Below are 27,822 nucleotides of genomic sequence, written 5' to 3'. Positions count from 1 at the left end.
ACCTCGCCATATTTAATAAAGTCCTTTTCACGATCTTGGTCCCAAGTCTTGCCTCATTAGTCAGGGCAAAAGCCCAGAGAATTTTGCTTTTAACACTGGCAGGCGCTGTGCAATAGGACATGGAAATATTATTTCATCTTATCCCTCACAACAACCCTGGGAAGTTATTACTAGATATTATTATTAGTTTTATTTTACTAATGAAGAAATCGAGACAAAAAAAAATAACTTGTCCTAGTAAGTGTCTGAAAGCAGATTTGAATTCAGGCCTTTCTGACTCCATGGTCAAGGCCCCATCTATTGCCTGTCTATGATTTCACTGGTATAGGGTATTTCCAGATGTGCGAATTCCCTTCACCAATGTCGACTGGCAACTTGTCTGCCCTGAGAAGTTAGTGGCCAGCCTAGTGTCACACAACTAGATGTCTGAGGGCTGACGACCCCAGGTGTTCCTGGCTCTGAATCCAGCTCTCCATTCACTCTACACTGCCTCTGCATGGCACATAGTAGGCACTTCACTGATGCATTGTCAAACATGGGCATGGTCCATGGTTCCCCCTTAGAATCATCTGATCAAACACAATGGCCCTCCATGACTCCAGAGAACTGCTGTTGACAGAAAGCACCCCCAGTTGGACAGAGGACGATGGATCCGAGACATGGAGCGTTTGGACAGAGGGCGATGGATCCGAAACATGGAACCGCCCGTGTTTGGACAGAAAGTGATGTATTCGAGACATAATCTTGTGTGGGTTTGTTTTGCTCAATCACATTTATTAATTGCAAGATCTGCAGAGTGGGGAAGAAAGTCTAGAAATAAATAATAAATAAGATTCTTAAAAATAAAAACCATAGGATCAATAGCCAGGGGGGAATATATTGCCAGATCTTTTCAACTCTCAGATGAGGAAAGGAGATTTGAATCCAAATCTTCTTGATTCCAGACCACAATGGGGGAGTCTTCCCCCCTCTCAGTATTAACTGTCTCCCAGGCCTCCTCTGGTCAGTTCAATCACTATTCTGCTTCTCCCAAACTAGGAAAATCCTATAGAAAAATGAAACAAACCTCCCCACTAGGTGGTGCAGTGCTAGAGCCAGAAGTCAAGAGATGAATCCCAATGCAGACTCAAAGGCTTGTTAGTTGTGTGACCCTGGGCATCTCACCTCTCTCTTCCTCAGTTTCCTCATCTGTAAAATGGGGATAACAGTAGCACCCATCTCTCAGGTTGTTGTGAGGATCAAATGAGAGAATTATTGCACAGCTCTTAGCACAGTACCTGGTACACAGTAGGTGCTTAATAAATGCATGTTTCTTTCTTTCCTTCCTTCTTTTTTTACGTATCATGAGGCAGAAATGTGGACCGGGGCAGAATAGTGAACATGTTGTCAAGTGCAAGCAGTCTTAGAGCCTACTTGTTTTCCCTTTTCACAAGGAAGGTCCAATTCGGTGAGGGGAGGGGAGCATTTGTAAAAATAACGGGAATATAAAGGTGAAATGCGCCAATCAAACATTTTAAAATAAAACAAAACGGCACCGACGGAAAAGTGCATGATTATCTCCCGGGATACTTATGCTCTTATAAATAAAACACATCATGCATCCGCCAGCAGTCGGGCAACGAGCTTCCTCCACAGTCTGGAAAGTGTTCGCAGAAACGTCAACATTCTCTGGGGGGACCTCCCCGGAATAAAGAAACACCGGGATTTTGTGTGTTCTCAAGAAGCCAAAGAACAGTTCCGTGTATCTGCTGTGGGGCTGCCCCTCTTTATCATTTACCCGGCCTGGGGTTTGATTCTGTCCCTTCCTCCTCCGGAGGCGGGGGGAGGATGGAGACGCAACAGGAGCCCGGATTCGATCCTGCTTCAGGTATTTGTGCGATGGGAGACCATCCGTCCCTCGGGGCCTCGGTTTCCATCCCTCTGGGCCTCGGTGTCCCCGTTTGTAAGATGAGGCAGCCGGACTCACAGCCCTCTCGGCTCCGCATCTGCAGGAGCCCTCGGTCTCCCAAAGAAACCATCCATTTATGTCACTGAAAGAAAGCACGGGAAGAGTCGGGTTTGACCTTGGCATTGGGGCCAAATCAGCTGCGGCCACAGATCCCGGGAACAGCGCAGGAATCCCCCGGGGGGGCAGAGCTGGTAAGCTCATGGGGGGAGGAGGAGGAGGAGGGAGGAGGGAGGGGAGGACAGAGAGGGGAGGAGGGGAGGAGGAGGAGGGAACCTCGGCCTGAGGGGAAGAAGGGGTGGCCTTGCCCGCCTTTCTCCCCCCCTTTCCTTCCCCCCTGCCTCCTTTCCCCCCTCCAGCCCCCTTCCCCCCTTCCCCCTTCCTTTCCCCCCCCCTTCCCCCATCCCTCCCCCCCCTTGGGCCCCTCCCACCTTCCTCCCCCCACCCACGGCTTTGGCCGCCGGGGGAAGGGTGGCCCGGGCCCCCTCCCCCAAGGACCCCTTGGGAAAAGCCCGGGGGAAATTAGCCCCTTTTTCCCCTGGCCTCCTCCCTTCCCTTCCCCCTTTCCCCCTCCCCCTTCCCCCTCTTCCCTTCTCCCGTTTCCCCTTCTTCCCCCTCCTTTCCTTCTTTCCCCCTTTTTCCCCCCCCTTCCTTTCTTTTCTCCCTTTTCCCTTCTTTCTCCTCCTCTTCCCCCCCTCCTCTCCCTTTCTCCTCTCCCTCCCTCCCTTCTTTTCTCTTCTCTCCTTCCCCCCTCCCTTCCCTTTTCCCTGTCCCTTCCTTTTCCTCTCTCTTTCCTCTCCCTCCTCCTCCCCTCTCCTGTCCCTTCTTCTCCCCCTCCTTTCTCTTCCTTCTTTTCCCCCTTCTCCTCTTCACCTCTCTCTTCCTTTCTTCTCCCTTTTCCTCCTCTTTCTCTTTCCTTCCCTCTCCCTCCCCTTTTTCCCCTTCCTTTACCCTCTCCCTCCCTCCCTCCCTCTTCCTCCCTTCTCCCTCCCCTCCTCCCTTTCCTCCCCTTCTTCCCCCCTCCTCCCCTCTTCCTCCCTTCTCCTCCCCTCTCCCCTCTTCCTCCCTTCTCCTCCCCCTCTCCCTCCCTCTTCCTCCCCTTCTCCTCCCTCCTCCCTCTTCCTCCCTTTTCCTCCCTCTTCCTCCCTCTCCTCCCTCTTCCTCCCTTCTCCTCCCTTCTCCTCCCCTCCCTCCCCTCTCCCCCCCTCTTCCTCCCCTCCTCCCTCTCCTCCCTCTTCCTCCCTTCCTCCCTTCTCCTCCCTCTCCTCCCTCTTCCTCCCTTCTCCTCCCTCTTCCTCCCTTCTCCTCCCCTCTCCTCCCTCTTCCTCCCTTCTCCTCCCTCTTCCTCCCTTCTCCTCCCCTCTTCTCCCTCCTCCCTTCTCCTCCCTCTTCCCCCTCCTCCTCTCTTCTCCTTCTTCCTCCCCTCCCTCCCCTTTTATTCCCTTCTTTCCTCTCCTTTCTCTCATCTTATTTTCCTTTCTCCTCTTTTTTTCCCTTCATTTTCTTCCCTTCTCTTTCTCTTTTTTTGTGTTTTGGTCATTTTTAGTTGAGGCTCTTTTTCCTTATCTTTTCATTCTTCATTGTCACTGGCCATTTTGTAAAGCATACCCCCCCTGACATGGGCAAAATTTTCTCCCCCAGACCTTTCTCATTTCCCACCATCCCTTTTCCACCACAACAAACTAAACAAGCAAGACCCCCCATGGCTGAAAACCTGTCTTGCTCTGCGCCCCTTGTTGCTGCCTTTCTGCCAGCAGTGGAAGGAAGCTTCAGCATCCGTTTTCAGAGTCCTGATCAGTTTTTCCTTGGAACTCTTTCCATTAGAGTGGGGTTCCCTAGAGTCCCCGCATCTTCCTCCCCCCAAGACCCCCTTTCCTAGTGTCAGACGGATGGCCTCAGGCCCCACTGAGGACGGGGGTCCCCCAGGGATCAGTGCTTTAACCTTATCTTCATTATTGAGCTCCCAGGAAAAAAAAAAAAAAAAAAAAAAAAGACTGACAATGACATGATGCGATTCTTAATCCTGGTCACCCTGCTCCCCTCCCCAGCCCATCCTCAAACTGAACCCCAGCTCTGATCACAGGCCGAGTCCTGACCTAACCGGCCGGAGCCCTAGTCTCAGGTCTGGTCACACGAGTCCTCACCCAGCCACAGCCACACCCTGATCTAGCTCCCTATTTTCCAAAGAAATGTGTCCAATCTATGGTTAGTAAATTAACAAAATCTCAGTAGGTAACTTTGGATTAATCCTTTTAAAAATGAAACGGAATCCGACAAAAAGATTTTTTTAATAGCTTGAATTTCAAAAAATAAAGATTTTGGGGCAAATGCATTATATGGAAACACAAATTACCTAAAACCATTTTTTGGGTCATTTTCAGTCCTATCCGACTCTGTGACCCAATTTGGGATTTTCTTACCTAAGATACTAGAGTGGCTTGCCGTTTCCTTCTCGGGTTCATTTGACAGATGAGGAAACTGAGGCAAACAGGGCTAAGTGACTTGTCTAGGATCACACAGCTATAGATGTCTATGGCTAGATTTGAACTCAAGTCTTTTTTATTCCAGACCTGGCCCTCTATCCACTGTCACACACACACACACCCAACCCTTTCCCCATCATTATAAATTCAAAACCCGGTCCAAGGCAAGCCCCCGTCTCCACTGACCCATCGGATGACCTCAAACCCAACATGTCTGAGACCAACCCCAAGTCCCAGAAGGGACCCCAGAGACCAATGAGTCTGAGCCATGCTGACCCCAAGGCCCCTCTACAATCCCCTCCCACGAGTGGTCCTCCAGCCTTTGTCAGATTCCCAGGAAAGAGGAAGCTGCTCTACTTTGCTTTGCCATGATTATTCTCAAACCCAGTCAAGTGGGACAGTAGATAGAGCCCCGAGGCAGGAAGATGTGAATTCAAATCCTGCCTCAGACACCAAGTTATCTATAGGAAGCTGGGCAAGTCCCTTCATTTCTCCCAGACTGTTTCCTCATCTGTAAAATGGGGTTAATAATAACATCTTTTTCTCTTCTGGAAGGAGAAGATGAGATAGCACACATAAAGTACTTCGCAAACCTTAATATTCTATGTAAATGCTAGCTATTCTTGTTGTAGTTTAAAACATTTTACCCAAATTAAATATTCCTAGGGATCTGTCTGCGTGTTCCCTCCAACAGGGCTGATCAGTCTGTCCACCCTTGTTGTCCCATCAGTTCTTCACTGAGAGACCAGCCAATGTGCTAGAATCCTTCCTTCCTGATGCAGATCAGCAGGCCCACCTGCCACTTCTTGTCGGACCACATGTCCAGCCCACACACATTTGGAATCGTGGATTTCCTCAATGATATATTTTAATCCTGTTTATCTTCAAAGTTCCTTCTGGAGAGCAGGGGCCAAGTCGCTCAGTCCAGTCACTCAGTCAACGGGCATTTGTGTGTCTTTGTCTCCCTAGCATATAGCTGCCTGACACATAGTAGGTGTTTCATAAATATTTATGAGTTAGGCTGATTTCAGAAAAGCCTGGAAAGACATGAACCGATCCAGAGTGAAGTGAGCAGAGCCAAGAGAACCTTGAACACAGTACCAGCAAGATTATGTGATGATCGACTATGATGCTTGGTTCTTCTCAGCAATGTGGTGTTTAAGGCAATTCCCAGAGACTTGGGATGGAAAAAGCCATCTGCATCCAGAGACGAACTATGGAGACTGAATGTAGATCAAACGTCATGCTTTCTCCTTTTTTGTTTGTTTTTTGTTTCTTTTCTTTCTCATGGTTTTTCCCCCTTTGGTCTGATTTTCTTGCACAACATGACAAATTGGGAAATATATTTAAAAGAATTGCACATATTTGACCTACATCAGATTGCTTGCTCTCTTGGGGAGGAGGAGATAAGGGAGAGAGGGAGAAAAACTTGGAACACAAAGTCTTACAAAAAATGAATGTTGAAAATTATCTTTACGTATATTTGGAAAAATAAAATACAATTGAAAATCAAAAATAAACAAATAAATGTTTATCCAATAACTAAATAAATGTTTGTTGGCTGTTCTACATGACATCCTGTCTAAAATTTGCCTCTTTGTAGCTTCCAACCTGGGCATCCCGTGCTGAATTCTGGGGCCAAGCAAAACAAGCTTAATCCTTCATTACCTTCCCCCTCCAAATAAAAGAAAAACCAGTTTCTTTGCTTCCTTCCCAGATCCTGTCAGTGGTGACAACACCCAACCTTGGACCTCAGAGATCATCTTTCCCCCTCCCTCACCGTTGTTTCTTGCATCTAACTTGTCACTAAGTGACCAGTGGTGAGCCAGCTCTCGCTTCCACCCTTCCCTTTCTGTCCACATTGCCACCGCCTAAGCTAGGCCCTTGTCACCTCCTGCGTGAGCCATGTCAGCTGTTATTAAATGGCAATTTAATGCCCCAACACTCCCCCTCCAGTCCGATCCACCCTGCACTTAGTCATCAGACTAATCTTTCTGAAGCATCCATCCCCCCTCTGGTCGAGGCCCTCCAGACCTTCTTTCCAAGGACTCCCCCCCTGCCTTCATGGCAAACCCTAAGCTGCTTATTTAGTCTGGCGTTCAAGACACCAAAGAGCTGCTTTCTCTTTTCCTGACATGGGATCGTTGAATTGTACATAGAAATCTCAAAGGACCCTTAGTAAACATCTAACCAGGTGCTTCATCTCATTTTACAAATGAGGAAACTGAGGAACTCAGAATTTAATGATTTTATACAGAGATTATTGACTTATATTTTATATATTATATATAATAATTATTATTAAATATAAAATATGGCTATGAGAGTTGGACTCTAAAGAAAGAATCAGTGCTTTCTAATTGTGGTACTGGAGAAGATTTGTGAGAGGGACAGCAAGGAAATGAAACCTGTCAGTACTTAAAGAAATTAATTCAGGCTATTGTCCTCTGTTCCAGAAGAGGACATCCCTGTGTTAGAGCCGGGTTACGGTGTGTCCGACTGTGGCTGATCAGACCAGTCGGAGCTGTGAGTGCTCTGAAACTTAGATACTTTGGCCACACAATGAGAAGACCCGTCTTCTTGGAAAAGGCCTTGATGTTGCGAAAGATGGAAAGCAAAAGGAAAAAGGACCAGCAGAGGATGAGATGGAGAGCGTGTCGTGGAAACCTGAACCTCGGTTTGGACAGATTTCAGGAAATAGTAGAGGGTAGAAGGATCCGGTGTGGGTGATCCCTGGGTCTCAAAGAGCCTGACATAACAACTAGGAGCAACAAATGGGATCCAAAGTCGTGGCTTCTGCCTCCAAATGTGATCCTGCAGTTTCAGGAAGCCTCGTCAGCAGGACTAGACTGAATCAGTCACTTTCTCCTTGCCCTCTGCCCCCCACCCACCCCATTCTCATACCTGTTTCTGTTTATCCCCTCTACTCCCACACACCTGGAACACCCTCCTCTGGTGCTTCTCTGAATCCTTCCCCTTCTTTTAGGGCCTACTCATCCCCCAATTCTCAGACGCCTTCCCAGACTCCTCAGCGATTTCTCCCTGCTCTGACCACTTAATTACATGCCTTCTCTGGTCACTATTGAAAGTTAATATTTTGCAGCCCTTTTCATAGATTTTTCTTGTGCAGCCTGATAAATGTAGAAATATGGAGAGAAGAAATGGAGTGTTTAACATATATCAGATTGCTTTCCATCTAAGGGAGGGGGTGGGGAGGAAGGAAAAAATTGGAACACAAGGTTTTGCAAGGGGGAAGGCTGAAAACTATGGATATATTTTGAAAATAAAAAGCTTTAAAAAAAAAAAAAAGAAAGAAAGAAAGTTAATATTTTGGATAAATCTGCTCAGAGAACCTTGCTCCCCAGCTAGGTCACCAGACCTAAAGCCCAAAGAACTTCAGAGGGAACCTAACCAATGCCCTTATTGTGTAAAGAAACTAAGACTGACATGGTTGAAGGTAGACACAGGTAATAAATGGCAAAAGTAGGGTTTGGATACAGGTCCTCTCACTCCCAAAACAGAACTCTGTTGGTTTGTTTTTACCTTATTATTAAGTCAACTATTCAATAAAGTAAAAAACAAGGGCAAAATTGTATGTAAGTCACAAAATAACTGATACCCATCTCGTGCTTAAAAATTTGCACGAGCATTTTGACCACTTCTCATTCAACCTCCAAATAGTAGTTTGATGAGTGCAGCATTATCACCATTATTGGGCACTAGGTGGCACCAGAGCATATGACCCTAGACAAGTCATTTCACCCCGCTGCCTCAGTTTCCTCATCTGTAAAATGAGCCGGAGAAGAAAATGACAAACACTACCACCAGTATCTTTGCTAAGAAAAACCAACACGGGATCACAAAGAGTCTGACAAAACTGACAAATGACTGAGCAACAACAATCATGATCCTAATTTTTCAAAGACAGTGTTTTTGGTTGTGGCCACAAAGGTAGCAAGTGTCAGAAATAAGATTTGAACTCAGGTCTCTTATCTCCTACAGCACTACCTTTCAACTACGCCGTCCATTTTGGCAAACTAGAACCAGTGAGAAAGTAAATCAACAATTTGCTCTGTGTCCCTTCTAATTCCGATTCCCTTTGCCCTTGTTTTTCCTCTGTGTCTGTTTAGTCGTATCTGACTCTATGATCCCCAATTGGGGTTTTCTTGACAGAGATACTGGAGTGGTTTGCCATTTCCTCCTCCAGCTCATTTGACAGAGGAGGAAACTGAGGTAGACAGTCACCTCATTCTTGAAAAAGAATCACTTGAAAAATTGCTCAGGATCACCCAGGTAGGTAGAGTTTGAGGCTGGATTCCAACTCCAGGCTTGGCGCTCTAACCATTATGCCACCTGGCTGCCTCCTTCCTTTTTTAGTCTGTCTGTAATAGTCAATATACAACTTATTCTGAGTCTGCCAATTTTAGCCAGGATCATGTCAAGAGTTTCTGTGAGATACAGGGCCCTTTCTGCAATATCAGGCTGTTTTTTTTTTAATTGTTTTCATGGCCAGGGTCTAATCATAATTCTTTATATTCTCACCACCAGCACCCCCTAGCATGGAATTAGATTCATAGGGGAAGAGAACGAGCATTTATTAAACACCTATTATTTGTCACATGTGCTAGGTGCTTTACAGATATTTATCTCATTTGATCTTCACAATGGTAGGAGATAGGGGCTGTTGTCCCCATTTTATGGTTAAAGAAACTGAGGCAGACAGAGTTATGTGACTTGCTCAGAATCACCTAGATAGTTGGCATTAAGGCTGGATTTGAATTCAGATCTTCCCAACTCAAAGTCGGGGATTCTGTATTCCTGCCCTACCTGGCTGCCTGGGTATAATAGATGGATCAGGGAATCTAAATTCTCTTCCAGCTCTAAAACCCATGTTGCCGTGACCTAGCGAGGAACAATGTGTGGAAATTCTAGGAAGGCAGATTAGGGTTCAATATGAGGGACCTTCTCAATAATTAAGAGTCCCCCAAAGTAGAATAGGCTGCTCTTGGAGTGATTTTCCCCATCCCCATCACTGACATTCATCATAGGATCAGATAGTATAAACTGGAAAGAACTGAGGTCATGGGGGCAATACCTTCCTTTTATAAATAAAAAAGCCTATCAGACATGTTATGGAGTAGAGAAGGGAGTACATGATCTCAGAGGCCTTTCCTCTTCAAAATTTGGTGATTGTGTAGTTCACCATTTTACAGAGAAGGAAACTGAGGCTTACTTACATGTATCTGACTTTACCAAGGTCTCATAGATGGAAGAACTGAGATTTGAACCCAGGTCTTCTACTCTGGATCCATTGTGTGCCATCCCTACACCAGGCTCCTAACCTTTTAATGTGTTTTTTTTTTTTTTAGGGTAGAGCTCAGTGCCCCCAAAACACCCATGAAATGGATCAAATCAACATTACAAAGGGCCTAAGGCCATCACCAGCATTGGGCTTGGGTTGGGTTCTATTTCTGAAGCAGGAAGATGATGGAGACTAATTAAGGGGGAGGTAAAGTGACTAAAGGTTGGGGCAGAACTAGCCTTGGGTACTTCTAGTTCTATATAGCTCGGTCCATGCTTGGAATACCAGGAGAATGTCACCGAACCAGAACAGCAGCTCTCCATTTACATATTAATTTATGGTCTGCAAAGGGCTTTACCTATAATGTTTCATTTGATCCTCTTAAGAACCTTGCAAGGAAAGTGCTATTATTTTGCTTTATTTTACAGAATTATATAATATTATATATATATATATATATTAATATAATATAAATATAATATATTATCATATTATATACACATTTATAATATATTTATTTTATATATAATACTTATATTTATTATATATTATTTATTACTTATTATAATATATAAACAATTATATTATATTTCAGAATGGGAAATTGAGGCTGGGAGAAGTCAAGTGACTTGCCCAGGATCACATCCCAGGTGGGATTTTTTTATTTTTATTTATTTATTTTTTTTTTTTTAAAGATGTACCTAGTTCTTCCCATGTCTCCCCAGTTCACTGTACCTCCTAGGTGCCAAAGAAAAAGATACAGCAAAAGACAAAGACCTGATCACAAGCAGATGTAGGATTTCTTTCTTCCCAGCCTGCTTCTGGAGAGAACAGATTCACTAGAATGCTGAAAGAAGAACCGGAGATTTCGTTAGATTTGGAATTCAGAAGACCTGGCTTCAAATCTAGCCTCTGAGGGTTTCTAGTTCCATGCATTTGGGCAAATCCCTTGATTTCTCACAGCCTCAATTTCCCTGATTAAAAAATGAAGCTCATGGAAACAGGTTTTATGTGACACCATATATATACCTACATTATCTTCTTAATGAAAAGAGAAGGGAGCAAAGCAGAGAATTTGGAATTCTAAACTTTAAAAAAATGAATGTAAAAATTATTTTTACATGTGATTGGAATTTTTTTTCCCCATTTTTTTTAATGAAAAAAATTATACCTGTGTGGGAGGGTAGATATCTGGCTTCAGAACCAGAAGGACACACATGACCCATTCCAAGTAATATTATTAGCTCCTTGGTGCTCTGGGCAACTCTTTAGGTGGAATCAAGATTAAGTTACTTACCCAGGATAACAACTAATAAGTCTGAGGATGGATTTGAATTCAAGTCCTGCTGGCTGCGGAGTTGGTACTCTGTCTACTGCCCCACCTAGCTGCCCTGCTATTATTATGGAAGAAAATCCTGGCTGGTCCCTGTGTGTTTGGCTTCATAGGGGGACTCTCCAGGGGTGGAAGAGACTCTCACATGCTGGGTAATTGGTTTCGCTCGCTTCCACGGAACCTAGAACCTAAGGTAGGATCCATCTCTTTCTGTCTTTATTTGCTTTTTTACCAGAAAAAGTCTTTTTTTTTTGGGGGGGGGGGGGACAGGGAAGTAGCTAATGGGAGAGGAGGGAAGCAGCTTCTAAAGAAGAAGTAGGAAGCTAGAGCCAGGGCTGGAGAGGCAGGTGGGCCCCAAGTATTGCTCTTTCCAGAAGTCCCCAAAGGAAACCTCTTCCAGAAGGAAACACTCCCAGAAATGCTCAACCGTTAGAGCAGAAAAAGGAGAAAATAATTCAGATTTCTATATGGCTTTGAGGGATCATTTTAATCAAATGTTTATTTTTATTTCAAGTCAGAGTCATCAACAAGCAAAAGGCATAACATATAAAGAACCAAAAGAAGATTATATAAGACGCTATGAAGCCCTGTTACAGAGGGTTTTTATTTATTTATTTTGCTTTGGCAATTGGGGCTAAGTGACTTGCCCAGGGTCACACAGCTAGGAAGTGTTAAGTGCCTGAGCTCGAATTTGAACTCAGATCCTCCTGACTTCAGGGATGGTTCTCTATCCGCTGCACCATCTAGCTGCCCCCCAGAACATTTTTTTTAAACAAAGAATATGAAATTTTACAAAGTAGTAACAAAATTGCCCTGCAAGTCACTGTCTGAAATTCTTTTGTTTGTGTTTTTTCCTGTGTTTTTAAGTGTCTATTGATATTTTTTCCTCTTTTTTGCATCTCTATTATTCCCCACTGACTCATCCCACCCTGTCCTCACAAAGAAATAGGAAAAAAAACTATTTAGCACTTATGTCAAGCATGAAACTGAGCCCCAAGGAATCAAAGAATATTAATATCTAATATGTATATAGCATCTATTATATGCTTAAGTATTTTATACTTATCTCATTTGATCCTCAAAAATCAAATCTCATTTGATTTGGGACAGGTATATTATTATTATATATAATATATAATATAATATTTATACCACTATATATGTAATATAATAATATTTAAAATAACAATATTATTATAATTATATTATTAATATTAATTATGATACATTATATTGTTAATAATAATATTTCCATTTATAGTTGAGAAAATGGGAGCAGAGATTAAATAATAACAGTAGCAAAAATTTATCTCCTTCAATAACAGAAACATTTATATGTTACTGTGTACTAGCCACTGTGCTCAGCACATTTACAAAATCATCTCATCTAAACTTCACTGCAACAGTTAGTATCTGGGACTGGATTTGAACTCACCTTCCCGACTTCACGGCCAAAGCTCTAGCCAGTAAGTCACCCAACAGCTTCCCCACAGTCGATTTGTGTCCCCAGAAAGCCGCCCAGCGCCGGGCAACACGGCAAGTGCTTAATAAATTCTTGTTTGGTGGAAGAGAGCTCCATTAATATCCTACTGGACCGCCAATGATACGTCTTCCCAGACCACAACTGTTATGTTCCCCCAGGATTCTGAGCAGCTGGGGGCCAGCTTTCCAGTGCTGTAGATCCAGAGCCCCCATCGGTGTCCTTCCTCCCATGATTATCAGTCAGTAGCAGTTAAGCAGCCAGACTGGTGAGTTTTCACAATAGGTTATTTGCCAGGATGGCACAATAGGAGCCATTAGTACAAAACATCATCTGATGGGCTACCTCTAGAATAGGCGGGCCTGGCAATGTGGGCTGGTCAGAGAAGCCTAGATAGACAGACAGATAGATGAACATACAGATAGATGGACAGACAGAGATGGATAGATGAATAGGATGGACATACAGACAGATAGACAGATGGATAGATGATAGATGATAGATAGATGATAGTTTATGGCTTACATTATTATAATCTTATATATAAGATTATATATGATATATAAGAAACAATTAACAGGGGAAATCACTAGAGTAAGAGGTGTTGGGAAAAGCTTCCTGTAGAAGTGGTGTTTTAGCTGGAAGCAAGTCAAAGGGTGCTGGGAGGAGGCCAGGACCAAGATCAGAACGTTTTTCCTTTCCTTGTGCACCCCACCCAAGTGATTCCTTATCAAGGAGAGTAGCCAGAAGGGTTCTCTCCTGGTTTGTGAATTGCCCCACTCTCTGAGCTCTAGAACTGATGGTCATTTGCCTTTTGTTCCAGAAGAGGACCATGATCTCATTGAGGTGATGTCATGACCTGCAAGTGGGTTGGATTTAAGTGAGGAAGGCTGTGTAAAGTCACCTGCCTCACTTTCCCCTCCAGAGCCATCTGAGTCCAGTGGCGAGACAGAGATCAGGCAGACTGGAGATGGCCCTGGATGCAATGGGAGACCTTGGCCTTTTATATTTGGTGAACACGTTCACCAAATCAACACGTTCTCCATCAGCAGATGGCATCAGCAGATCCATCTTCTTAGGTCACCGCTCCAATTTAACTAATTGTTTTCAAGGATTTTTCACATTTATTCCAAGCTAGTACATAGTACAGAGTGTTAGGTCTGAAATCAGGAAGACCCAAGTTCAAATTCAGCCCCAGACACTCACTGGGCAAGTCATTTACCTTCTTGTTTGCCTCAGTTTCCTCATCTGTAACAGATAATCCACCTTTCCTGGTTGTTATAATGACCAAATAAGGTTATAAAGCACATAACATAGTGGCCGATACATAGTGACCACAATAAATGTTTGTTATTGATACCCAGTTAAGGTATCAGGAACAATAGATCAATTTGATTTATTCAATTTATTTGAAAGTTATATATCAATTATTTGATTTATTCAACTGACGCCCATCCTTATATTTAGTGCAATCCTCATGCTATAGTCTGTGCCTGGAGTTATATTCCTGGAAGGAGGGAAATTTGGGCTGGGGAGGAGGGAAGGGGTGTGGCTGGGAGGTTCACCATTTGAGAGCCCCACCTGTTACTCCAAAAGGGGCCCAACCCCCTGAATCCTCAGTGCCCTGCTCAGTGGCTTCCTTTAATAGAAGGTACTTCTGGGAAAATGAGAGACAGACACAAAATCCCCAAGTCCCATTTTAAACCCTGCCCCGGCCCCTGTTTTCCCAGTGAAGTAGGGGGAGGGAAGAGAAATGGCACAAGGGAGGGCCCAGCGCCATTCCCTGCCCCCTTCCCTCCCCCATCAATACTCATTCCCACTCCCCGTGCCAGGACTGGGTAATGTGAGCTCCGCCAACATGCCTGGGGAAGGGAGGAAAGGAGATACTGCTTTCCTGGGGGGTTGGGGGAGGGCTCTACAGATGTGTAACCTGATGAGGTAGGGCTTGGGGAAGGGGGGATGGGGATGACCCATTTCCATGGCTTCTATCAGACTGGGGAGAGGCTCTTGAGATCAGCATCTGTGTCTCCCCTATGAAAAGAAGGGCTCCTGGGGGGGGGGGTATAATTCCCCATCAGTCCTGGCGCTCCCTATAAAAGGAAGGGTCCCATAGTATAGGGGCTGCTCTGGAGAAGCCCTGTCCCCATCTCAATCCTTCTAAACCTCGAGCCTTTAAAATTACCTTACGCTCAATGGGCAATAAATCATTGTTTGTTAAACTCATAAATTTAGAGACTTTAGACCTAGACTGGACTATACAAGCTGTCTACACCAGCCTATTCATCGTACAGGTGAAGAAACCTAGGTCTGAAGGGGACAAAGATCTTCAAAACAGTTTTTGAACACAGGTCCTTCTTATCCCCAATACAGAGCCAGATGTGGCCCAGTCAGGATCCCTTGGGACCAAATGAGATCCCTTCCAATCCCTAAAATTCTGATTCTTAGTGCAGAGTTTTAGTCCAGAACTTCAGCTTTTTCCACTTGCAGCCTCTTCACTTGAGAAAAGTTACACAATCCCCAATATTTGCAATATAAAACTAGGTATATAATTCAAATCTTTCAAGAACTTGATTTTAAAACAATTCTTTGGTATGCACATAATTTTACCATTTACTAAAGATGAAAGCAAATCTGTATACTAATGAGATCGATGTGCTTGTTTATTTCTACATAAAGAATTAAATCTTGGCAGAAAATTCGATGCTGCAGGACAAAGAACATTCAGAAACTTTTGAGTGTTGCCAAATTTTTCTCAACCCCCACATTCAGTTACATGGCTCCATTTAGGGTTATGACCCGGAGCTCAAGGAGCTCTGCTTAGAGAGCCTCCACCTGCCTTGTACTCAATTAAATTGAGGCAATAAATGCAGAACCCAAAAGGCCTCAGATTAAGTATTCCACCACCATTTCAGCTCCATTTCCTTCCAACCTGTGTCATTGTTGACTAAAAGGCAGGAGGGAATAAGCTTTTACTGAATGACTCCTTTTCTCTGTAAATGGAACATGCAGGTGGCCACCTGCTCTGCCTCTGTGGAAGGCTGGCCCTATTGGTCAGATATAATCTGACTCTGTATCAGTACTAATGATCTCACTGTGGATAAAACCTAAAATATCCCAGAATCTCATAGAACGGGCTTATTGTGGATGCTCAGCATCCAGTACCAATGGTCTCATCACAAATAAAACCTAAAATATCCCAGAAGCTCGTAGAATGGATTTAGTGGATCTTCAGCATCCAGTACCAATGGTCTCATTGCAAATAAAACTTAATATCCCAGAATCTTGTAGAACGGGCTTATCGTGGATCTTCAACATCCAGAACCAATGGACTCATTACAGATAAAACCTAACATCCCAGGAGCTCATAGAATGGGCTTATTGTGGATCTAAGTTGCATTTCCTAATTAGTATACAATTACTAACATATAGTGTTCATGATGAGCTTTTTCAGAAAGACTCCCCATGAAGACAAGTTATCATCCCATAAGGGAGGGAAAGAAGAAGGTTTAGAAGCAGACCTGCATCACTGCAGGAACTCCTGGGGAGGATATTCCATCCACCAATGCAGATGAACACCTTTTCTGCAATTTATACAACTTTACCAGAGTTGGCTGGAGCCCTGAGGGATTAAGGGATTTGCTTAGGGTTAAGGCGAGACTTGAACCTGTGACTTCTTCCCTCTAAGGCCACTCTCTATCCACTGTGTCATGCATGACTGCTTCCAGCAAAACAAATACTGAAATTCCCCAAGGACCTGATAAGCCCTTGGGGCTTATCACTACACACACACAATATATATATTTTAAAATATGCAATAGTGCAAAAATGAACATAAGAATGGAAATCCAACATTTATGATATCATAAATAAATGATTTAGAAGAATCTGGAGATCTTGAACATAGACAATGCTAAATAATCTCACCAAAAACCAAGAGGGGTTCTATTTTAACCAACAAGCAACGGTAGCTTCCCAGTGTGATGAGCCATCATGGATCTGCTAAAGTGAAGATCAAAACCATTCCAAATGTGAAGAACCAGTGAAAATCGGGAGTGGGTGGGGTACACAATTGAAGCAATTATAACCTATTGAAAGCTACTGCTGACGGAGAAAAGAATAGAAACTGACAGAATTATCACCATTTTTCGAGGAAGGAAGTCAAGTTGATGAAAATCACTCAACACAAGAAGGAGGACAAAAGACTCTAGAAACTGCCTGGGGCAGTAAATACTTGATCTCCTTCCCAAGAAGAGGAATATGGCAGCCAAGGTCAACACTGCCTTAGAATAGAAACTCATTCATAAAATCTTATGGAAGAAGATATTGGAAGATCAAGAGCAGCATCACCTCATTAGACTGGAAGCCATGGAGGGGAAATTGTGTTTATAGAAAACTTGGCAGTAGATTGAGCTAAGTTAGGACATCCCTTAGGGCACTGAATGATGAACCTGGAAAGAGCATAATGGGCACATGTGAACTGGGATATTTGTTCTGACAAAATGAACAAACTGAGATGACACTAAGGAAAACAGAGAAAGAAAGAGAAGCTGGACCTGCCAAGGATGTAGAAGACATCTGTGTTGAATATGGTACCATTTTGAGGGTCTCAAGGGACTAATTCTCAAGCTGTTAGAAAGCACAGACATATTCAACATTAGGGGGAAATTTTTAAACTTTATTATTTTTTTTAAAAGTGAACCAAAAATAGCAATAATCCCAATTTGTGTGACTTCTCATTTCTACAAAATCTTTATGAGAATAATATATCTCCATGTGGATACTTTCAGCATAACATAGCAAGGGCATTTCTTATCAAAGGAGAAGCTTTTACAAACAGTAATTTACAACAAAACAACATTTTGTATATGTGTGCGTGCGCGAGAGAGAGAGAGAATAATATTCTTATAATCACTTTTTTTTTCCTCTGAGACAATTGGGGTGAAGTGACTTGCCCAGAGTCACACAGCTAGAAAGTGTTAATTGTCTGAGGTCAAATTTGAACTCAGATCCTCCTGACTTCAGGGCTGGTGCTCTATCCATTGCACCACCTAGCTGAAAAAGCTATGAGCTTCTTCTCTGCTTTGGTTTCTTGATAGAAAGAAGTTTTTTTGAATTATTAGAAGAACCTTAAAGACTACTCCAATATGGTATGTCCCACACAGAGGTCAAAATCATACAAGAAGATTTGGTACAATAGAAAAGCCATGGATTCTGGAGTCAGGAGATCTGGATTCTAGGCCCACCTTCCTTTCCTACCAGGGTGACCTGAAACAATTTTTCTTAAATTCTTTGGGCCTCAGGTCCCTCAGCTATAAAATGGGAAGCCTTGGTTACATGATCCCTGAAGTCCTTTCCAGCTCTGAGTCTAGGAACCTGTTATAACGATATAGAACATGGGAGAGGTATAGGCAAGGCCAAAGCACTTAGCCTCAACTTCCAAGGGGGACCCTGTCCCCAAGGGCATCGTGGTGGTATAGTGGATAAGAGTGCCAGGCCTGAAGTCAGAAAAATCCGGGCTTGAGTCTAGTCTCGGACACTTACACCCGAGTTACCTCGCTTTTCTCGTTTTTCTCATTTGTAAAATGAGCCGGTGGAGGAAATGGCAAACTATTCCAGTTTTTTGCCAAGAAAATCCCAAGTGGAGTCGTGAAGAGTCAGAAAAATCTGAACAACAAAAATTCTGGATTTATGTGCACAGATCAAGATCAGTCCTGCAACCTCTGAAAAAAAGGGATCATCAGATTCTTTTTTTTCCTCAAAATCTGATTTTTAATGCCTTATCCACCCCAGGGCCTCAGGGAAAAAAAAATCACTTCAAGATCAAAGATAGCTCATTTCTATGGCATTCTCAAGAAGGACCAGAAAATACTCCCTGTACTAAGTAGGTCAGTTATAGGACAGCTATTTATTTCCTGGACTCAAAGGAAATGCTTGCAACACAAAGATTCACCAGACTCACTCATTGCTTACAATACAGACTCACAAATTGACCAAGATTTAAACAGGAAGCAATGATTTTGCAATTACTCTCCCCTCTCAGGAAGTTGATATTTAAAACACCAAACCACAGAGACTTTCTGTCAGTGGGGAATGAGAATATCATCTTTACCTCCATGCAGTCCTCCATGAACAGCTCCTTCCAGGTGAATGTCTTCATGAGTCAGTCGGGGACCGAGTTCCCTTTCTGTTGGAAAAAAATGTCATAATTGATGTCAATATTTAGTCACCTAGACTCAGGAAAAGGAACACAAAATAAAAAAGGCAGAACAGGCAGCCAGAGGCCTGAAAACAAGATAAAGCTCGCTTACGAAGCACCTGTGTCCAAAATCACCTACTTCTAATAGAAGAGACATCAGGACATGAAATAACTCATTTTAAGATCCAAGTCTTTCTACTACAACGACCAATTGCCTTTGACTCAATCCCTTCCCTTCCTGCTGTTATAGAGGCTGAAGGATGCCAAAGTACCAAGCCTGTGATGGAGTAGCAAGAACCATGGCAAATGTGACCCCAGAAGGGGCCCAGTTCCCGTTCTGATCTGGGGGGTTGTATAATCTAGCTAGAGCTGATCAGTAGGGGTTTCTCTTCTTCTTCCCATTATACTATGATCTCAGATTCCTTGAAAGTTTGATTCCTTGAAATATAATATAAACACTTTGCCAAAGGTGTTTGCCCATCAGAGTTCAAGTGGAAGAGGTATTTGCCTTAGGTGGAGAGGTCTGCCATATGCTCCTTTTAGTAGCTTGAAAGCACTAAAGTGTTGTGGTATAGGAGTTGCCTACCAGTGGCTGCTGGAGGTCTAACTCAGACCTGTAGAATGGATCTCTTGCCGTGAGGGGACGCCGTGATGTCTGACCTCTCTCCTCTTCCCTCTGCCTCCAATTTATCTCATTCCCAGTCCACAAGGAACACCTGTGTCAGTTTACAATTCCTTCAGATGTTATGATCCACAGCTGTGGAGGCTCTCAGAAAACTAACCTGCCCCTTCATGGTCCTTAACACTAAAGCTCTGAAACACTGCAGTCTCCTAAATGAAATCCATAATCAAGCAATGAGAACATGGTGGCCAGAGAGCCAATCTGCCCTGCAGTCAGAAAAACCTGAGTTCAAGTCCCACTTTAGACACATACTAGCCCCGTGACCTTAGACAAGTCATTGAATTTCTTAATGCCCTGTGTAATTCTCTGTGAACATAGCTTGAACTCTCTTCAGGGCAAATTAATTGGAAATTGTGGGGATATTCATCAGCTGGGAAATTGCTCGATAAACTGGTATGTGTTTATGCTGGAATATTATTATTTCATGGGAAATGATGAGTAGGATGCTCTCAGGAAAAAAAAAAAAAAAAACATGAAAGACCTCAAGCAAAGTGAAATGTACTTTGTGCAAAGTAATAACAATGGCCTGGGATGGCCGGCTGTTCTCAGTAGTACAATCATCCATGACTACTCTAAAGGACTTATGATAAAAACCCTATCCATACCCAGAGAAGGAACTGATTGTGTCCAAATACAGAATGAGGCATCCTCTCTTTCTCTATTTCTCTCTTTAAAAAAAAAAAAACAAAAAAACTTATTTTTTCTAGAGGGTTTTTATTGTTACTAGGATGGAAATCTATTTTTTTTCAAAACTTGACTTTTATGAAAATGTTTTATATAAACACAAGTGTTTTCTTAATTGTGAGTGGGGATAAGGGAGAGAACCTAGAATTCAAAAATTTTAAAAATAAATGTAAAAAAATGTTTTTTAATGTAACTGAGGGAAAATATTAAATAAATATTTTTTTTTAAAGAACATGGTTTTCTGGGTAGTTTCTGATTAGTACTGGAAGGGGAAGATTCCTCAGTGCCAGGGGATAGGGCAGCCAGATGTCAAAGTGGATAGAGGATCAACCCTGAAGTCAGGAGAACCTGAGTTCAAATGTGGCCTCAGATACTTAATGCTTACTAACTGTGTGACCCTAGGCAAGTCACTTAACCCCAACTGCTTCAGAAAAAGAAAAGAACATACCAGTGGTTCTCAAAGTGTGATCTCTAGACTCCTGGGAGTACAAGATCCCTTTTAAGGGATTCCACAAGTCAAAGCTATTTTCACAATGATACTATTCATCTATTCTATTATTCACCTATTGAAATATTCCTCCTTTTCCAATTACATATTTGTACATATATGTAATTTCTAATTACATATGTACTCAAACCAATATATCACAACATATAGAACACAGAAGCAGATAGGAGAATTCAGTTTTCTTCTACTACTATCAAACTTAAAGAGATTTGTAGAGAAATAAATAAAACAGTGCTGCTTTTCTCAGTTTTTGGGGGGGAGAAACTTTTTAAAATTTTATTATTATTTGTATATTATTTATATAGTTTATATATTGAATTTAATGTTTATTACATAAATATTAATAACAAATATAATAAATGCAAGCACAAAGTAAATTTAATAAATATTAACACATTAAAGTCAATTTATAATTTTAATGAAGTAATAACTTTTAAATTTTTATCTTTTTTATTTTTTAATATGGTAAATATCTGTAGCTATAGTCCACCTAAGCAAAAACTCTTTGGGGGCTTGTAGTGATTTTTGAAAATGTAAAATATAAATCTGAAAGTCTGAAAACCAGCCTCCTATGCACATAAAATCAAAGATATGGTTTTTGGTTGTTTTTGTTTTTAAATCACTCATTAGTGTTTGTTCTGAAGCTCTCAGTCCATAAGGATTCACTTCCCCTTCCTCTGAGTCCATCAGAATTCTCTCTCCCACCCCAGTTCCCATCCCATGACCAGGAAGTTCCCTGCAGGAGAAGCCGGTGACCATGAAGATATGTACTTGCCCCTAACCTAATGGCACTTCATGTTCAGGACACGCTGAACTTTAACTCCCTGTAAAAGATGATGGATGCTGAATTCCCTCAATGGTATAATCTTAGAGTCTGGATTTCTAGAAAGAAAAAGTAGGGGAGGGTTCCTAGGGAAGCTCTAGCTTTGAGAGTTTCTTCACTGGTAACCCCAAGTTCAAGTTCTTGAGTCTGAGAGAGATGGTCTATGGTGTACTTTCCTACTTCAAGAGCAAAGCAGGTGAATTAACCACTAGAGCAGATCCCATGATACGAGGCGAGTGCTTGTTCCACAAGCTTCAAAGACATGGGAGGGAATGGGAGGCTCTAAATCACAGGTGCTGTGAGTCTTGGGGGAACACTTTGTTGGAATGACTGATGTTTGCCCCAAGTTCAAGTCTCTACTTTGCGGCTGGAGTAGAAGGATGGTGAGTTAGCCAAGTGACATCCTTAACTCCATGTTTTTAATCCTTTCATTTATACTTCTTGTTTGTTTGTTCATGGAGTCCTTCGTATCTCCCGGGATAGAATAAAGGCTGCCCCATACCCCATAATCATATTTCCTGTTGAATGACTATTAAAGATCTGAGGACCCTGTCACCCACACTTGAGACACCCTAGACATGAGCTAGACTTCAATTTTACCTTGGAGATGCTCCTGGATTAGGAGAAGAGAGGATGAGCCCAAGGAGTCCGATCCCTGTAGAGTCAAGTCCTCCAAATGGGACCCCTATGCTCTAGGAACCTAATCTTCTGGGTCATGATAGTGAGTGAGCATAGACAGTGCAGGTTGCCTTGGGTAAGTGGAAGGAGCTTCCTGGAGGAAGGTTCCTGGATTTCATAGGAAGGGAAGGATTTTAACATGGATAGGAAGGATGGAAGTCATTCCTCTTAGCAGCACCTAAGGAATGGAACTAGAAATAAGCTTGTGGTAGGGGTAGGGGCAAGGGGGTAAATCTGATTGGCTAGATGAGGGCCCAAGGCACCCAGACAGGAGCCAGCTCCTCAGTTCCAGGCTTGCCCCCTCCAAATGCCATGAGTCACACGCCTTCTAGTCATCAATCAACAAGTGTTCCCTTTTGGCCTCCATCCACTGTTTCTGGGGTGGAGTGGAAACTGGGCTTATGGCTCCGGCCCCTGGCCTATGTTTAAATGTCATCTTAGAGAGCGTGCAAACCGACCGCTCCACAAGCCAAGGGATGAACCCACGATGAACTGGCCTATCTTTCCTGTGGGTCCCGAGGGCTGAGGTCTGGAGGCGGCCCGGAGGGACCCTGCCGACCCTGCAGAGGATGCAGCTGCATCGGGGGAAGCAATCGACGGCCCTGGGGATCTCGGGTGCCAAAGGCAAAGGTTATTCTCCCAGAGTGACTCACACTCCGGAATGTCACTTTCCTCAGCCAAGGGGGGACCAAGAGAGGATGGTGGAGCTCCAGGTAATGAAGAGATCCTCAGAATCCTGATTTTTCACTAACGGGAGCAGAGGCCAAGCAGGGACAGAGGCTGGAGCTTCCCAAGGGGAAAGAGCACTGGGTTCCAATCTCTCCTCTGGTTGCTTATCTGTGGAAAATCTCATGAATCTCAGTTTTCTCATCTGTTAAATGGATTTGTGGCAAATGGTCTCTCAGATCTCCCCTCACTCTGGTTCTGTGATGCTGTAAGGGCAGGGAAGGATGGGTGCACTTTGGGACAGGTGGTCCCCAGGGCAGGGGTCCCATACAGGCCAGCTGCGACTTGTGGCTTTTAAAAAAACTTTTAAAAGTTTTTTTTATTTTAACTATAAATTTTATATAATATTTCATGTTGTTCAACAATATTTTATATAAACAATACTAATAATATTTATATAAATTTTATAGTTAAAACAAAAATATATTTTACATAGTTAATATGTATATAAATATGAAACAACGATGTACTATTTAATATTTATTTAATTTTTAACGATATGTAACTATATTAAATACATTTTAATTACCTCTAACTGCATTATGCGCATTCCCTGGACAAGAGGATGAGGATAAAGGCGGTTACGCATGCATACAAGGGGCGCTCAGCAAAAGTTTACTTGCAGAGAACGCAGCAGACTCAAGACGGATGTGGGGCGAGGACAGCTCTTCTTGTCACAGGGGGCGGGGCCCGAGGCGCTGATGCAGAAATCCTCCAAGCCGGCCTCAGGCGCTAAATCCAGAATGAGACTCAGTCTCTGCCTCTGTAGAATGGGAATAATAGTAACGGCGGCGCGGCAGGGAGCAGCGAACGCTAACCAGCGTTAGCGCACCGGGCAAAGGCGGCTATTGTTGTTAATGGCCTGAGTCGGGGCCCAGGGTTCGGCCACTCGCCCACGGTCACGTCCCAGGGAGGGGGAAAGCGTCTGAGGCCGGATTCGAACCCGGGTCCTCCTGACTTCGGGCCGGTGCCCCCCACTGCGCCCCCTAGCGCCCCGATTTTTGCACTTATTCCCTGTTTTGCACATTACTCTCTTGTTGAGTGACTGCCGGGGGCGGGACAGCCCGGAGACAGCTTTCTGGGTGACAAGCCCGGGGCTCCAACAGAGGAGATGTGGACCCGGCCTGGGGGGGAGGGAGGTAGATCCCACCCTGGGGGGAGGGGTGGATCCCACCCTGGGGGGAGGGAGGGGTGGATCCCACCCTGGGGGGAGGGAGGCTTGTCTGCACCCTGGGGGGAGGGAGGCTTGTCTGCACCCTGGGGGGAGGGAGGCTTGTCTGCACCCTGGGGGGAGGGGAGGTAGGTCCCACCCTGGGGGGAGGGGGTGGATCCCAGGGGGGGGTGGATCCCACCCTAGGGGGAGGGGTGGATCCCACCCTAGGGGGAGGGGCTGTTTACACCAAGCTGCTTCTCCCCTGGAAGCGGACCGCGGCTTGGCAGCCGATGGGCTTGGCCTCGGTCCCATCCTCCTCTCCTCCCCCAACCCCAAAAGGATGCCGGGGGTTCCTTCCCACCCCATGACGGAGCCGGGTCACCGGCGGGCACAAGGGCAAAGGGCACGGGCACAAGCGCGGGGGAGCGGCCGGGAGGGGCCGGGGGAGACCATCTAGGACAGGATGGGGGGGAAAACTCGGGGGATCGGTGAACTCGGCTGAGAAAAATTCTGGCTTTATTCTCCCTCACTTCGCCCGGGATCCGGCATCTCCTTCGACTGCTGAAAAACACTGTTCTGGAAAGGGGTCCGCGGGGGCTGCCCAAGTGCCGAAGGGACGGAATACACGCACGTGTGCACGCGCACATGCACACACATGCACACGCACGCACACACATGCACACACACATGCACACGCACACACATGCACGTGCATGGACACATTCATACACTGCGCACATGAGCATCCGCGCACTGCACAAGCCTACACAAGCACATATGTACGCACACAGACCCACGTGCACACACAAGCACACGCATACAGCGCACTGCACACAAACACAAGCACACGTGTGCACGCACACACGCGGCACAAGCACACACAAGCACACAGACCCACGTGCACATGCATGCACGAGCTCACACGTGGGCGCACATTAAGGACTCCCGCCCTATTCCAATCCTCCATTTGACAAATGAAGAAGTTGAGACCAGGGAAGGTAAAGTGAATTGCCCAAGGAGAGTTTCCATATTCTGTATCTATGCAGAAATAGATATATTTGTATACATTGTATCCTGTAAAATACTATGTTCTACTTACATTTCATATTATACTTACGCTTCACACACGTTTTCTGTGTACGCATGTTTGCCTGGCATCTCCTTGCACGTTCGCGTTGTTTCCCCAGAGTGCCCGAGCTCCTTGGCCCCAGGAACTGTTTCACTTTGTACTCCCAGGGCACTGCACACAGCAGGTACTTAACAGATGCTTTTTTTTCCCCCTCCCTTATAGCAGGCGCTTAATAAATGCTTATTGAAGCCTTGAAGGCCGGGAAGGACTGTGACAGCGGAACTATTCTGGATTCGAAGCTGGAAAAGCCTCAGGGCAGATCATTGAGTGCCCCGGGGGCTTAAGGATGAAGTTCAAGGGAACCTAAGATTCCGAGATGGAATCAGAGAAGACTGAACCCAGCGTTTCCCAGATGAGGAAGCGGAGACCGAGGTCACACCGAGCAACATGGCAGAGGCTGACTTTGAACCCGGGACTTCCTGACTGGGAATCCCAAGTTCTTTCTAAAGTGTCGCAGGGCTCCCGTAGCCCCCCACTAGTTCTTCACATGTGGGGGGGGGGGAGACAAAGAGAGACAGAGACAGAGAGAGACAGACAGAAACAGAGACAGAGAGAGAAGCAGAGAGACAGAGACAGAGACAGAGAGATGAGAGGTGCAGAAGCAGCAGGAGATAAGGATGGAAAAGTGGGCTCAGCAAATTGTGGTCCTTCAGGCGTAGAATCAGAACATTCACCTCCAAGGATGCTGAGCCGGTAGTAACATTACCGCGGCTCATTGGAGCAGAGGAGTCAGGGGGATTGGCTGTGGGGGAGAGTGGAAGGGCGGCTCTCTGCTCTCCGGGTCCTTATGGGCAGCACAGGGTGAAGCTGGCCGGGGAGCCCCGACCCCTGGTCCACTCTCCAAGGAGCCAGAAGCCTGAGGGCCTCCCAAGCGTCCTGCCCTTGGCCAACGGTCCCAGGGATCCAAGTTATAAAGACTAAGGGCGAGTCTCCCACAAGGCCTTCCCAGGGCTGGAGGCCGGAGCTGCAGGGAGGGCCCCAGAGAGACCCTGCTCCCCCCAGCCTGGGGCTTCAGACAGGAGTTCCGGTCCCGCATCCTTTGTGGAACACAAGCTCCCAATCACCATGAGTGCTGGGGATGGGACCCAGGACCAGAAGCCTCGGGGCTCAAGACCAAGACAGTTAGGCCCCAAGCATTTGTCTCACCAGAGCCCGCGGGATCGGGATTCAAGGGGTCCGCCCTTGAATCCCGCCACTCATCAGGCTCTGGCGCCCAGTTCCCTTATCTGCCAATGAAGGGCTTGGGTACATGACCTCCCAGGTTCCTTCCAGCTTGACCTCTCTGACCCAATGACCAGGTCCCAGGCCCAGGGCTCAGGCCCATCCTAACTTCCCCCAGTCCTGGGAGGCTGTGGCGTGCACCGCCTGGAACCTCTCCCCTAAGGAGAGGGGAGCCAGCCCCAGATTTCTTTCTGACTCCCAGTTGTGGGAGGCTCTGTGATATGGGACGAAGCTCTGCCTCTGTTAGGCGGACCAGGCGTTCACTCTCCCTGAAAACTTACTCCCTATGTGATCTTAAGTCATCGGAGCTCTTTGGGCCTCAGTTTACTCATCCATAAAATGGAAATCCATAAAAAAAAAACAACAAAAAAAAAACAACAAAGAACTAAATGGCCTTGGAGGTCCCTTTCAACCTAAAGCTGTTATCCCAAGGAGGGGAACAGCCAGATTGCTCAAGGACATCAGCTAACTTCAGATTTGGAAAATGCTTTCATGCCTGGAGAGAACAAAAACCAATCCTTTAAACACAGCTTTCCAATGTGTCCCTGTATAATGGACTCCAATGGGGAAGGCAACTACCTCCCAGGCCCTCATTCACTAATCCTTCCGTTTCCTCCAACATCTTTCCAGGTAATACTTGAATTAAGCAAATGTCCCCTCCGCTCAGCTCTTCCAAGCCCCAAGTTTCTTTTCTTCGAATCAGACCCCCAGCTTCCTCAACCAACTCTTTTTGGATTTAAAGCTCTAGAGATCTCTCTGGCTTTGTCTCTGTCTCTCTCTGTCTCTCTGTCTCTGTCTCTCTCTGTCTCTGTCTCTCTCTGTCTCTCTGTCTCTGTCTCTGTCTCTCTCTGTCTCTGTTTCTATCTCTGTCTCTGTCTTTCTCTGTCTCTCTCTCTCTCTCTCTCTCTCTCTCTCTCTCTTCTGCACTGTCTTCAGTTTACCAAGGACCCTTCTAAAGGACAGCATTCAGAACTCCAGGTGTGATTGAAGAGGGCAGAGCCTAACAGAACTGTCACCTCCTCATCAATGGCAGCAAGGCAACAAGCTTTTAATAAGCACCTATTATCTCCCGGGTACTGAGCCCTGAGGATACAAATGTCCCTGGAGTCCCGCATCCCCGGGCCTTGGACTTTCTCCATCTTCTCCGACATTGCTGCTCCTCCCCTGCCTGGGGGGCAAAGTAAAGTAGGAGGAGAGCCCATATCACTGGGCTGTGGGGTCCCAGGCTACATAAAGTAAGAGAGCCCAGGCAGGGTCCCGGCCCTCAGGGAGCTTCTATTCCTTTTGGAGATACAACATGTAAATGATTATGTCCATATTCAAGAGGGATAGAGATTAATGGAGAAACAAAGAACAGACATTTATACAGTAACTATACAGTATTTATACAGTAACTATACAGTATTTTATACAGTAACTATACAGTATTACAGTATTATACAGTAACTATACAGTATTTATACAGTAACTATAACTGGG

The 27,822-nt window shown here is 44.8% G+C and overlaps 1 long non-coding RNA gene across 1 annotated transcript; it reads right to left on the bottom strand.

Moving 5' to 3' along the window:
* Nucleotides 1-1,701: 1,701 nt before the first annotated feature.
* On the bottom strand, nt 1,702-22,285 carry LOC116421244. Its single transcript, XR_004231545.1, has 3 exons — nt 22,037-22,285; nt 18,653-18,727; nt 1,702-2,030 (listed from the first exon to the last, which is right to left on the bottom strand). It is a non-coding gene; the product is annotated as an uncharacterized LOC116421244 (long non-coding RNA).
* Between the last annotated feature and the right edge of the window lie 5,537 nt (nt 22,286-27,822).

Source organism: Sarcophilus harrisii, chromosome 2 (assembly GCF_902635505.1).
Source record: "Sarcophilus harrisii chromosome 2, mSarHar1.11, whole genome shotgun sequence".
Taxonomy (NCBI): Eukaryota; Metazoa; Chordata; class Mammalia; order Dasyuromorphia; family Dasyuridae; genus Sarcophilus; species Sarcophilus harrisii.
The sequence above is the reverse complement of the archived record's forward strand: the minus strand, read 5'-3'. Positions and strand labels throughout refer to the sequence as shown.